We start from the raw sequence: 12,622 nt of genomic DNA, 5'->3' as shown, positions 1-12,622 counted from the left end.
GGCTCACCTAACACACCAAAACTTTCCAAATGTATTTCATCTCAGCCCTTGAACAACCTCACAGAACCAGCATGATAAATGTGCTCTAGTTTTTCAGCCCTCATGGGCCACTAGAGTTAGAGCGGCCTTTATTTTTTAGCAAATATAACCTTCCTTCTAAGTACACCCATTTATGTTCCAAGGGAAACAATTCTGCTAGGTCTAAGCTATGAATCAAATTATTCTACAAAATAGGCTTATGCATTTTAGAAAAAAGGTATCTTCTGCAGTCAGATTGTCCATTTCTGTAAACAGAGAAAAATAGAGATTTTTGAAAAGTATGTTGACTTTTTTTTCAGGTCACTTGTATATTTTAAATATTTTGGGTATTTAAAGTGGTTTTCAAAAAGCTCTAATTTTCTACTAAAACTAGGAATCTGTCTCATTGAAATTATGTTTGCGACTAGGGGTTAACACAGTAAAGCAAAAGGAGACAGTCATCTAGAGATGGTCTCACAACTGGGGACAATCTCTAAGAAGGACTTTCAGGAGAGACTCTCCAGGAAGAACTCTCAGAGGGTGGGTGATTCAGTCATACCTTAAATAATGACCAAAACCAATGGCACTAGATGACAAAGATGTCATTCTGTGATACCTTCCCTTAACACCAAGATAATTGCATGTGTTTATAAATTCTTGTTAGCATGAGTCTCTAAACCCATTCCCCGCATATTCTGTACATTTTACAGATAATTATAAGAGCTAACATTAATTGCATGCTTATTCTGTGGTCAGCACTTTTGGAGCTTTATAGGCATTTTTAAAAATTTAATCCTTCAACAACACTAGAAAGGGAGATGCTATTGTTGCATGAACAGACACTTCTCAAAAGAGACATATGAGTGACCAAGAAACATGAAAAATGCTCTACATCACTAATCGTCACAGAAATGCAAATGAACACCACAATGAGATACCATCTCACATCAGTCAGATGGCTATTATTAAAAGATCAAAAACAGCAGATGTTGGTGAGGCTGCAGAGAAAAGTGGGCCGAGTATGGCAGCTCATGTCTGTAATTCCAATGCTTTGGGAGGCCAAGGGAGGATTGCTTGAGCATAGGAGTTCAAGCCCAGTCTAGGCAACCTAATGAGACCTTGTCTGTATTTTAAAAAAAATTAAAAACTAGCTAAGAGTGGTGGTTTGCATCTGTGGTCCCAGCTACTCAGGAGGCTGAGGTGGGAGGATGACATAAGCCTGGGAGGTTAAGGCTGCAGTGAGCCATGATTGTGCCACTGTACTCCAGTCTTGGTGATAGAGCAAGACCTCATGTCAAAAAAAAAATAATAATAATAAAAGGGAGTGGAATGCTTATACGCTGTTGGTGGGAATATAAATTAGTTCAAACACTGTGGAAAGCAGTGTGAAGATTTCTCAAAAAACTTAAAACATAACTACCATTTGATCTAACAATCCCATTACTGAGTATATATCCAAAAGAAGGCAAATAATGCTACCAAAAAGACACATACATGTGTATATTCATAGCAGCACTACTATCAATAGCAATGACGTGGAATCAACCTGGGTGCCCATCAATGGTGGATTGGATTTTTTTAAAATGTGGTACATATACACCATGGGATACTATACAGCCATAAAAAAGAACAAAATCAGGTCCTTTGCAGCAACACAGATGCAGCTGAAGACCATTATTCTAAGCAAATTAATGCCATAACAGAAAACCAAATACCACGTGCTCTAACTTATAAGTGAGAGCTAAATATTGGGTGCTCAAGAACATAAAGATGACAACAATAGAAACTGGAGACTGCCACATGGGGGAGGGATGAAGAGAAGGGGACAGGGTTGACAAAGTAACCATTAGGTACTATGTTCAGGACTTGGATGATGGGATCAGTCATACCCCAAACCTTAACATCATGCAATATATCCAGGTAACAAACCTGCACGTGTGCCTCCTCAATCTAAAATAGAAGTTAAAAAAATAATACGCCCAACATTCAAACATCAGTATGTATTCATGACAGCATGAAAAATCTCAGAAATCTATAACCTGTGGCCAGAGCCATCACAGTATATTGTATATGATGAACAGCCTAAATGAAAACAGGTATATACATTAAATAAAGGAGGAAACGGCAGAGGAGGAGAAAGAGGAGGAAGAGAAGATATTGATTTTGATGAGGAAGAGAATGTGAGAGAAACAAAAGAAGAACACTGACATATGACAAAGCCTTTTCTTTCAAGATGAGCAGATTCTGTCCTGCTGTAACTTGGCTCAAGACAACATCAGGATAGCCATTACTCAGTGACCTTCTGAGCCGAAGTCATTTCATCGTTCTCTGATCCTTTCATATTTGCTCATTAGGACGTGATGTATAGCTCTCCCTAGGCCCAAGCCAACAAGGCTAAGGTAATGCTCCACAGCTGATCCAAGAAGGCCTTGCTTCCTTGACCTTGAGACCTGTAATTCTCTGGCTTCTTGTTGCGGTGGGGCTGCTCACTGGTTACTGCTGGACCACGGAGACACTGATGGCATATTTGATACCACACCAGCCGAAAACAAAACTGCTTGAAGGGAGGGCCACACCTTATTGTCCCCAGCAGGCAGCAGCTGCTGAGGCCCTGATTTCCACACCTCTTGCTCAGAGCTTCCTGGAAACCCCAGCTGGACAGATTCTGCCCTAATGTCAGGCTACGTGGACACTTTATCCTCAAGGCACTTAGGGACTCAAGAGAGAGCGTGCCAGCTTCAAATCCACTTGTAGGGTAAATGATACAGAAAACCAACTCAGGCATGAATTTGTACACACATTAAGGAAACTTTAAGGGTCTTCAATCCATGAGCCTCTCCATGACTTTCATTGGCTCAGGGAAGACAGAGAAGTCTCAAAGCAAAGAATTCCCTCCCACTGCAGACACTAACCCAGATCACTGCAGACACTAACGCCAGGTCACTGCAGACACTAACGCCAGGTCACTTCAGGACAGGCTTGCAGCCTGTTTTCTCTAAACAAGCTGTTCCCAGACTTTACTTTCATGGACTGGTAATATGACCAAAAGCATTATGAGAACTAACATAGTACCAATAATTTATTTTGCCTAGTACAGACATTAAAACAAGCAAACGCATTCCTATCTTCTATCTGCCTTCATCTCATATTAAAAAGGATGTGAGGTTTCCTGGGTTTCTTCTCACTCCTTATCCTGGCAAGCTGATCTCAGAGTTCTTTGGTCCTCATGTGGCTCTACTTGCTGTCCCTCAGATCCCTCATTTCTTCCCTTCCTTTTCACGCAGCTGAGATCCCACAGTCCATTACTGTCCTGAGTCCTTGACATTGCTCCCACACCATCCTGGCCTCTCTCTCCTACTGTGGCACTCTCTCAGTGAAACCCTGAACATCGACAACTGCAACTTTCTATCAACTCTGAGCCTTCATCTGCACAATGGAAAAAACATTCAATATGGTCAATGGTCTCCCTTGAAATTCATGGCCTAAACTCAATTAGGCCCCAAGTGCTTCTCATAGATACTGCGACAGTTGCCTGGTCCAGTCTCTCGCCCACTGTCCTAGGTAAACGTCTCACATATCCTAGACTCTCCCACGCCCCTATCCCTTCTCCTATCAACCATCTTGCTCCCAAACTATTCCATGCTCTGACCCTCTCTCCTGACAACTTCACACCTTCCCTTCTTGTCTCCCCCAGACCTCCAAACCTCCCCCGCCCCATCCTTACTCTCAGGCAAGGATCCTCCTTTCTATTTCACAGAGACAGCAGAGGAAAATAGAAGAGAACATCTACCTGCTCCCACCACCTCATCTGCTGTTCCAAGCCAGTGGCCAGCTACTCAGCCTTCCCTCCTGTTCCGGTGGATGAACAGCTCTTCAGCCAACAGACAAGCCTCTAGGGAAACAAAAAGTCACAGTTCTTAATCCTATGAAACATATGGTCTATTAGAAAGACAGACCAGCAAATAAATGATGATAAGATTATTATAATAATCTCATAACAATCATAATAAGGTATGATAGTAATCTTAATGATCAGACTCATGTCTCATAAAGGGCAAGTCTAAGGATTAGTGAAAAGTGCCCAAAAGAAGGTGCATCAGGGTCTGCCTAGAGGGAGGATCAGAGCAGGCTTTGCATGTGTGTTTACCCGAAAGAGAAGCAGCCACGCTGGGAAGAGGGGCTACCCGTTGAGGAAAAAGCAAGAGAGGAAAAGCTCTACTGGAAGAAAGTCTAATTATCAAAACCACTGAGGCTTAGACATTGCCCACCAGCAGATATCACGTGTCTAGAAACCATTGAGAAACCATTAAGAAACCATTCAGAGAGTACTAACTTCATGAGAACAAAACCATCAATCAGAGGCAAACATCATCCCATAGTATTTGGTATTGTCCTTGCTTTCAAGTTGTTAATAACCAATATGGAGGCTGCTGATGGCCAGGGAATCTGCCTGTAGATGGTAAACAACACCCAAGATATTAGAAGAAGGTGGACAATAAATGGCATCTGGGTTTCCGTCTCTGCCCTGCCATTGACTGGGTGCGGTTCTGGATGGTCTCCCCTCTCTGGACTTCAGCTGCTTTGCTATAAAGGAAAGGGTTTGGATTGCATTATTTCTAACTTCCTTCTAAACGCTAGCACTCTGGATGACCACAGAATACATTGGGGTTTGCAATTGACAGAAATAAAAGAAGACTTGAGTCTTTGAGTTACAGGGTTGAGACAGGCATCTCATCTCAGAATTGTTGTCCAGGGTGGCTTCATTTAAGGTGCTGTGTCATTCTCAGAAATATCTCTGATGTGTATTTCAAAGTCTTACAAGATCTTTGAATCAAAGGCTGGCAGATTTCCGCTCTTTCCATTTATGGGAAAATGACAGGAAAGTGTTTGTGTTGTGTGGATGGTTTCTGGTGGCCTCATCAATGTCTGGCGTTAAGGCTGGGTCAATACCACTTTGTTTTCCTCCAGTAAGTGCCTTAAAACTGTCAATGCCAGGAACAGCAACCAATCTTTATTAATTAGCCTTTATTCTCTGAAAAGATGCCTTCAGTCACATTTAGAAGGAGAACTTAGTGCTATCCTTGGCACCAATTTCTAGAATCCTTCTCTTCACATTTGCTCCTTTTGTTCCTTTTAATGACTTCATATTAGTGCCTCCTGGGCTATTCATTTGTTCTTAGGTCTGAGGGGCCCACCTTAGATGACCAGCTCATGAGAATACTCAGAAATGTACTTCTTGCTTGGCTCTTAGAAAACTAGACCTGATTTGCTTTTTTTTTTTTTTTTTCCCCATAAAAGGTAGCAACTGAGGATTTGATTTCAACCCTCTGCCAAAATCCATATCCTCAAGTAGCTTATCAGGATAAAATTAACGATAACTGAGGCAGAAAGTGGGTTTGCCCTCTCCTGTTGTTAGCACCCTGCAGTTAATAGAACATGATTCTTAAAAAATAACCCACCAAAGCAAGGGAGAATCTATGATAACTCACATTGATTATTGACTATGTGCTAATCAATTTATATATAAACACCTTATCAAGTAAATATTGTTATTATTATTTCTATTCCATTTTATAAATGCGGCTAAGCCGGGCTAAGTATACAGTTAGTAAATGTCAGAGCCAAGATTCTCAAGGAGACTCTCTGGCTTTACAGTGCACATTCCAGACCCCAGGCTATATTGTCTCTCAAGTTTCCCCATGGTGTGTGATTCCATATATCTGGCATTACTAGTTCGATTTCTATCTTCCCCTAGACTATAAGCTCCATGAGGGCAGGGCCTTGTCTGCTTCACTTACTACTGTATCCTTAAAACTAGCACCATGTCATGCTTATACTAACTAAGTGTCTATAAATATTGTTGAGTATAATGGAAAATGACTTCTTTCCCCAATTCTCAGAACCGAGCAAATGCATAAAAAATAGCTGCTGGGTTCAGAATTGAACAACTGAATAAGGGTGTGTCAGGAATTCTCTCCTGCCATCGCTGAAGCTCCCTGGTGGTGAGTGCAGCCACATTCATCACTGTTATACCCACAGAGGCTACTTAAGAAAAATACCCAAAGGCCTGAACCTTCCCCTATTAATCCCACACTCACACTCACCTCTTTTCACTTAAAAAACCATGAAAATCTCCCTTGACAAACAGAGTCCACTGGTCTTTGGCTTGAGTCAAGAAGCACAGCTGATGCAGGGAATTCTGCCTGCACCCTCTGCACCCTTTTGGCTTCCTTCTCCCACCTAGGCTCAATGCAGCCACAGGGATCGGGTCTAGGCAGTCCTCCCAGGCTCATTACAAATCTTTGGTTCACACACACATTCCTGGGGGACTTTAAAAGCAAAGAGGCAGAGTTACTCGGAATCAGCTGAAATCTGTCAAGCCTCCAGGCCAGCTGGAGCAGACCAGTCCCAGGGGATGGTAACCTAGCAACCGTTCAGGTCCCACAGGCCTCTGACTGCAGCACCTTCTCCTTGGAGTTACCCGGCCCCATTTCCACCGCAGCCTAAAAATGGTTGAAGAGATATTAAGACTGGAGATGGTCCTGGATATGAGGTGCGTGTGATGCACACACACGTGCATGCGTGTTTGTTTATATCTAGGGGAAGATAGAAATAGAACACACCCGTGTATGTGTGTCCCCTGCTTATACTGTTTGTAGGAAGAGGGGACGGATTTAAAAAAAAAAAAAAGATGTGGGGATCCTGCCTGTTAAACCAGCTTTACCGTCTCTCAACTAAAATCCACTAGTGACTGCAAGTGCTAAAAGTGAGCTAGATATTGCTTCAGAAAATGCCAGGAAAGCCATCCCAGCAGGGCAGTATTAGCTTCATAGCAGCAGCAATATCTAAGCGGAGCTTCTAAGAGCTAAGAATAGCTATTGTTTATTGAGTGCCTGTTCTGTGCTGTGAATGGTGCTAAGCACTTACAAATATTAGTTTATGAAATAGGTATTTTTCATGCCATTGTTACAGATGATGAAACTGAGGCCCAGAGCAGTTGGGTAATTTGCCCCGAGTCACACAGCTGGTGAGAGGTCCTAGTACAGGCTCCACCAACAACCAACAGCACAGCCTGGGTAGACCTTGGCTTCCTCTCCCATTGAAGAGGAGAATAATGCCGGCCTTGCCTGTTTTCATGGCATCCAAGGAGACAAGTGAGGTGAACATGCTCTGAAAGGACCATGTGGGTGGATTTGAGGTGATTCTAGGAAAACTCTTTCCCTGTTTATACTGTAAGATACTTGGGGGAAAATGTCTCACTTGACTTGTCTGTGTCCTCAGAGGTAGTACCTATAAAGCTCTTAGAAAATAATGCATTGAATGAACAAATGAATCAACACATGACAAATAAACTTTTAGGTGTGTTCACCAAGTGCCACCTCCCAGAAAAAAACTCAAACTATTTTAAAATTGCTTTCCTCCACGCTCCTGGGAAACGCAGTGCTTCTATGTCGCCTCTGAGAAAACCTTACCACCTACAGGTGTGAATCTAAGAGGCAATCTTTCTGGTTTCCTGGGAAAAGCTGTGTGTTTGCTCACGTGGAAATGTGCAAAGGTAAGAAGAGCAAATATTTCATTTGACAGGAGCCAAAATAGGATAACAGCACCAACAGTTTTTTAAATGAAGTCTTAATTATGGCTCACAGTCTCATTTATGATGAGAATATTTTTGAGGTTCATATATATTCATATAGATCAATTAGATGATAGATGATGATAGGTAGAAAGACAGACATTTGCATATACTATTTTTAAACATCAATCAGGACAACCGTGCATGGAGGAGGAGAAGTATGAAAACTGAACACATGGAGTAATGCAGAAAAAGTGGGGAAGGCAGCTTTGCATTCAGTCCCATGATGGGCCCAGCTTGTCTCTACCTACCACAGTCTGCCTGGCAGGAAGCGCTGCAGTGGCCACAGCTGGAGCCACCTCGGGATGTGTGGCTGCCAACTGCCAACAGCAACGGGCACTTGGTTCGTGCTGGTGGCCAACTCGATCCACACCAATGTTTAGCAAATGAAGCGTGGAGTGGAAATCTGCCAATTTAAATGACACGGTGCTCGTTGTATGCTGTTCCCTTTGAATCTCAGTATAGTAATTATGGCTCCACACCTTCTATTGCCTTTCATTTAATCTGATATGGTAGGAACCTGGGGCCGGGGCGGGGAGAGACCTATCCAGTCAGCTTCTGATGAAGGCGGCTCCCGATGTCAGTGGGTAACTTAAAAACCAGAGATAAACTTTAGTCTGGCTTGGGATTGAGGAATAATGCCGGAAGGAGAGTCACATGCCCCTGACCTTAAGGAGGATCCAGCAGATGGACATGGAAGAGTGATAGGCACCATCTGGGTAATCTGTGTGCAGAAAATTGGTAGTCAACTGTCCACTCTTTCAAAAATAGCATATGTTACAGCCACCCAATATCATTCATGACCAAAACCTGTTAGAGTTTGTAAACAGCCTGGAAGAACAATGAGAAAAGCCTTAATTGGAGATCTATTTGTGCTTCCGTTATGAAAGCAAATGAATGATGTGTTAATGGAAGGTCCTGGGACTCATTTACAAGCTTTGGCACCTGTTAAGTGCTGTCTCAGGCAGCCTCTACAGAAGGACAAGTATTAGCATTTTAAAGTAATCGAGGACATTTTCATATGCGTGTAACCCTTGCTGTCCCCAATTCTATTTACATGATAGCAGATGAACAAATAAAATGACTGGGAGATGATTAGCTTTGAAGCATGAAGTGTAAACAGTCTGGGTTTCCACACACATGCTAATTGCTTTCCACTGATGCCTCACAGAGAAAGGACCTATAGGTTGGAACAATTATTGCTGGAGTACCTGGTGCGATTATGTATGTGAAGTGTATTATACACTGTAAAGTGATGTACAAATGTGAGTGGTTGTTGATAGCAAGAATAGACATGATTCTATACACCCCTTCCCTCCTGGATCTCTTCTCTCTCTACAATTGCACAGCCTTTAACTACAGTACAAATGCACGTGTGTCAGCCTCCCTAGATAATGAGAGGGAAGTTATTCTCTACCTGTCACTTTTCTCTCTCTGGCCCTCATCTATTCTGTACAGTTCTCTCCTTCTCCCCGTAAGGGCATAGAACTCACAGGCTATCCCCTGGCATTTCAGAAGTCTTCCTGCCCCATAGCAGGCACTCCCAAACCTACCCCCTCCTGCCTGCCCTTCTGCCATTTACACCTTATTCATGACAGCTTTTCTGGATCGGACCCTTAATTAATTGCATTCTTGCTCACCAGTGGCAAGGACGAGACTGCAGACTCCGTAAAGACATTGTGTTTTCTTTGCACATCTGCTTTGCAGTAGAGTAACATTTAGGGGCCTATTGCACACAAGATGGTTGGGAGGGCACGAGACAAGAGGAGGCTCTGGCCAGGCATAAGACAGCAGACTTTGACTTGACTTGACTTCCTTGAGATTATTTGCTGCTTGAGTGTCAGGCTAAGTTGTCACCTGACTGTAGTCCCTGGCTTTTCATTCAGTATTGCCACTTCCTGGCTGCTGAACCTGGGCAAGTATTTGAAATATTTAAATATGTTTTCTAATTTATAAAATAGAAATGATAAATAGTGTCTGACTCATAGGATTGCTCTGAGATTAAATGAAACATTTCTTATCAAGTGCTTGGACATTACCTGATATGTACTAAGTACTCAGTAAATGCTAGTGATCATGGCCCAGCCTGTTATTATCTTGCATATGAGTATGCAGTCTACCATTTTGCTGGACTTCTGAGCTTGAGTCTCAAAGATTACCCTGGGACCCAAGGAGAAGCATCTTAGAACCAGGACCCACAGGACCCCAAAATGATGCTCTGAGGCACCAGAGAAACATGCCGCTATCACTTTCAACAAACTCTACCAGACTGTCCACAGAAGCCCCTTAAGTAAGCACCATTTTCACATGTTCCACATTCATCCCCAAAACCTTCCCTAAAAGTTTCAAGAGAGCCTGTTTCCCAAATAAACTGAGCCAGAAGCTTCTTCAGAGCAAAACTGATTGACAGCCTGAATGATTGCAAGTTCATGTCTGATGTGGTAGAGCATCCTGGGTTATTTATAGAACAGCTTCTATTTGACTAAATCTGAGCTTTCAGCTTCCTCAAAGAGATGAGGATAAATCTTTAAAAATAAATAAGTAAATAAAATGTAAGGGAAGGGGGAAATGTAAAAAAAAAAAACAAAAAAACAAAAGGAAGTCATTCTCAGGGTTACTGGAAGTGGCAAAGGGGAAGAATGTCTCAACATGTTTTGAAGATAGTCATATCTTTTCTGCATCTTTTCAGGCATTTTTTCTGCCTTTTTTGACAGACTCTTCAGCAGAACTCCGACCAGCATTTCTCCAAGCCTCTACCCACTGGTTGGCAAGAATACCTTTAACTAAGTTTCCAATCCAGCATTTCTCCCAAGCCGCTGCCTGCTGGTGAGCAAGAACACCTTTAAGTAAGTTTCCCATCGGTTTCAATTCCTTCAATGCATTGTGTGTATCTGTGCCTCGCTTTAGCTATTGTGCAGACACTGTAGGGAAAAAATGCCGAGTCCTTTAGATAGCCCAGTTCCCATCTCCTTCTGCATCTCTCCCTAGGGTAGACTCCCATTTTTAGGGGAGAGGGGATCTTACTCCTTCTCACATCACAGGGTGAAGAGACTCCCTGGCCTTACACAGTCCTTGAAGGTGTGCAAGCTGTTGTCTCCTGTCACCAGAGCGATGTTCCTATCGCTATGGGTCCTGCTGGCCCCAAAGTCTAGCCAATTTAATCCATGACTTGGTCTCTTCTGGGTTGGTAAAGGCCCAGAAGCACTCTTGGGATAAAGTGTCCTCTCCTTGACTCTGGCTATCTGCAGACCCCTGAGTGTCTGCTGCATCTTTGTTCATACTCTGCTTCAGGGATTCCTTGCCTGCCACGGTAGACTGATTGACAAGTCCCCTGGCCATCAACTCAGCATCCACAACCCATGGGCACTGGCAGCAGCCTAGAAAGCTAAACCCAAAGGATCCACTCTGTCTGACCCTGCGGCCCGAGCTGGCTTTGCCCAAGGTTGTTGTAGGTAGTAGAACATCTTAAAAGATCATCAGTTCCTGAGTTGTCAGTGTCAGCATTGCTTATCTAACACATCTACCTCTCTCTCACATCTAAGTAGGTCCCGTGTCATCAGTTGTCAGGCCTTCTGGTTCTGGTATCAAAGACAAAGGGATTATCTTAGAGGAAAATTCCCAATTTTGAGTCTTTGGGGCATGGCTTCTCTTACTAAAGGTGGGTGGGAGTGAATGTGTAAAGGCCTGCAGCAAATTCCCTATCCTGACAGTTACCTGATTTTCAGGGCTATTGCTCTCTTGCAGAATCTTAACTTGCATGGGAGAAGTTAAATCTTATGTCCAGCTTTCTCTCTTGAAACTTCTGTATTATTTTTCAAACCCCTCCCCAACCTTACATACAGATAGATACATTGCGCCAACCAGGACCAAGGTAAAGAACTCACACGGGTAAAAAGAAAGCACATTAATGGATTTGAAATAACATCCCTGTTATACATATAACTGCCATTCCCACTCCATTTTGCATGCTCCCTATTTGTTTCTAAACTCATTCCTAAATACTTCAAGAGAAAGAATGTTTTATTTTTGAGACAAAGTCTCACTCTGTCACGCAGACTGAAGTGCTAAATACTTCAAAAGAGCCTCTTCCCCAAATAAACGCAGCCAGAGGCTGAGCACCCATTTCACATTGATGAAAAGTTCTGTGTGCCATGCACATTCACCATACACACTACATCCACAGCCAAGCTCCGAAATCCTTTGTCTGTTTTTCTGGACAAGATTGGTGCTTTGCAAGTAGAGAGGAGGAAGCTCATAGATGGCCCAATGCTATTAAAATAAGACAAATAAATGTTCACCTACTATTCATTATACATAGAGAATTTTCAAAGGAACAAGTGTTAGATTTGATCTAAATAAATGACATTGATCAAACAAATTAAGAACAAAGAGGTTTCCCTGGAGTAGGAGAGGCTGCAGAGCAGGTTTGCAAGCTCTCAATTCAGGGTGGAGCTGAGTGCTTTAGATCTGTAGGGCTCTTCCTTTAGCGTGTGTTGATCTGGGTTTTAACTGTCGTTAAGTTAAAGTTTATTAAGAAGCATCAGCAATACCCAAGAAAGCATGAAGGTACCAGCAGCTATGTTCAACCCATGAAAAACAGAAGTAATTTGAAAAATGGAGTGCATGTTCACAAGCAAAGCAAACGGAAAAGCCAATGAAGCACGGAGCCACAGAGCCAGCTGGGAGAATGGCGGTAGGGGCTGCTCCTGCAGGTCCCTGTTTGCTAACAGACAGCCTAGGCCAGTGACACGGGAGCTTTTGCTGGCTGTCAGATCATTTTCAGAAGCAGCAATTCATGTCACGCTAATAGCTCAGTCTATAATTAGGCATATTTATCTAAGTCTCTGTGATCTGTCTCCTGCCTCTCCGTGCTTGGTTTCCTCCAAGAACAAATAATCCCAATGAGTTATGAGTCTCCAGAGTGGCAAGTGGGAGTGTGTATGTGTGCTGAAAGCCCTGTTATCAAATGGT

At 42.9% G+C, this 12,622-nt stretch overlaps 1 long non-coding RNA gene across 1 annotated transcript in view; it reads left to right on the top strand.

Moving 5' to 3' along the window:
* LOC102128883 (uncharacterized) overlaps positions 1 to 12,622 on the top strand; it is a 158,132-nt gene that overhangs the window by 56,510 nt on the left and 89,000 nt on the right. The window contains exon 2 of the long non-coding RNA XR_010582560.2: positions 10,366 to 10,497. This is a non-coding gene — a long non-coding RNA (uncharacterized lncRNA). The remainder of the gene's footprint in view (positions 1 to 10,365; positions 10,498 to 12,622) is intronic.

This window comes from Macaca fascicularis, chromosome 17 (genome assembly GCF_037993035.2).
Source record: "Macaca fascicularis isolate 582-1 chromosome 17, T2T-MFA8v1.1".
Taxonomy (NCBI): Eukaryota; Metazoa; Chordata; class Mammalia; order Primates; family Cercopithecidae; genus Macaca; species Macaca fascicularis.
The sequence above is the reverse complement of the archived record's forward strand: the minus strand, read 5'-3'. Positions and strand labels throughout refer to the sequence as shown.